We start from the raw sequence: 1,702 nt of genomic DNA, 5'->3' as shown, positions 1-1,702 counted from the left end.
CATGTGTTTAGTTTAGTTCTGTAAGAGTTTTACGACGCTCGCAACTGCATAAGGTCATATGAGCGAACCATTCACGTGCAGAGAGAATTTGTATCTAGCAACTCAGTCGTTCTGCTGGGAGGTTGTATCTCTCTCAACTCGGGTTGGTCCTGACAGGCAGGGTCGAAGCCGACCTTCTAAACGACCTAAACAGTGTCGGTGGGGGCGCAAAACACCTTATGTCAAAAAGACGGTCTCCAACCTGTGGTGCATCTATAATCAATATTGATAGTAACTTCTATGTCTTTCTTTGAATTTGTAGTTCCTTTTTTTAAAGACCTCAGTCACGTCTGATAGAAGTACTCAAAGAATCAAGCTACGCCACAGATCGTAAGCAAACAAATTGCTACCTCAGTTCTATCTGCATAGTTTTGAGAAATTTGACATCAAAACTTTTGAGTTCCACCACATGTCAAGCTTTTTATCATGAAATTCTGTGAATATCTTGATAACGACTACTACGAATGACGTTACGATTTTGATAGAGCAGATAGAACATTTGGCTCCCGACCTCATGGTCCTAATAACTCAAACGGCCATAAATATCAGATAGAACTTTGTAATTCTGCAGTAGCGAAATCTCTATACTTTCTGTTACGCTCCAGCCTAGCGATCGATGATGCTTGACGAGGCTGTCAGGAACCCGCACCTGAGTCCAAAGATTCCAGAGCAGATGGGTTCGTTCCGCTAAACGCTCTAACGCCAACTGTTCAACACTTTCATCAAGTGGCATTGGTTCTTAAGATCTTCTGTAACGGATCTTTAATAGCTTCGAAATTCAGACCACGAATTCCTGTTAGTTATCAGCTCCAACGAAAAGAACAAACATTGAACTAAAACCGCAATATACGAGATCTTCGCAAGGTTTTAAAAGGCACTGATTCCCTTTTGATTAGGTGCGTTTAGGACCCGGAGACAATACCGCTATTGAATTTGGGGGGCATTGATCTGTTCAATCAAATCTCGTTACGTTAGAGATGAATGGGAGATAACTCGATCATTTTACCCTGACATTACGTCGAGGGCCCGAGGTGCTTGCGGAATTCTAAAAAGGAAGACAATCATCTCGAACGTCTCTAAGAGACATCGTCTTGTAAACTAAACCAGGTCACGGCGCGAGAAAGGAGATCACTATGGCTGGACGCAAGGAGAGGTCGAGAAGAAAGGGAGAGAAACAATGGTGGGGGTAGTCAGTGGGCCAGCAGGTGGCGTCTTAAGGAGCAGGGGGGCCGGGTTGTAAGAGCATTCCGATAGTCTCCTCCGCATTTTGATGACCTGAACGCACGAACCTTTTTGTCCGGCACGCACTTCTCGTCCCTTCACGCCCAGCCCCGATACCCAAACTTTGGTGAGGTTCGTCTTAAGGATAATAGCGGTCACAAAGGTGAAGAGGGTGGAACTGATCACCAAGATGATGATCATGATGATGATGATGATGAAGATGATGATAGGGATGGTATCTGCACGTGTGGGTCATCGGTGGTCGCGTGTTCTCGCCTGTTGTGCAGGTGTGTGGCATGAGGTCTGGAGAGTGCCCAAGAAAGGGGAGACGGAAGACAGGAAGAGGGAAACTTGGTCGTGCGTGTGTGTGTCTCTGTGTGTGTATGTGTGTGTGTGTGTATGTGTGTGTGTGTGTGTGTGTGTGTGTGTGTGTGTGTGTGTG

The sequence above is a fragment of the Aplysia californica genome, unplaced genomic scaffold (assembly GCF_000002075.1).
Source record: "Aplysia californica isolate F4 #8 unplaced genomic scaffold, AplCal3.0 scaffold00393, whole genome shotgun sequence".
Taxonomy (NCBI): Eukaryota; Metazoa; Mollusca; class Gastropoda; order Aplysiida; family Aplysiidae; genus Aplysia; species Aplysia californica.
The sequence above is the reverse complement of the archived record's forward strand: the minus strand, read 5'-3'. Positions refer to the sequence as shown.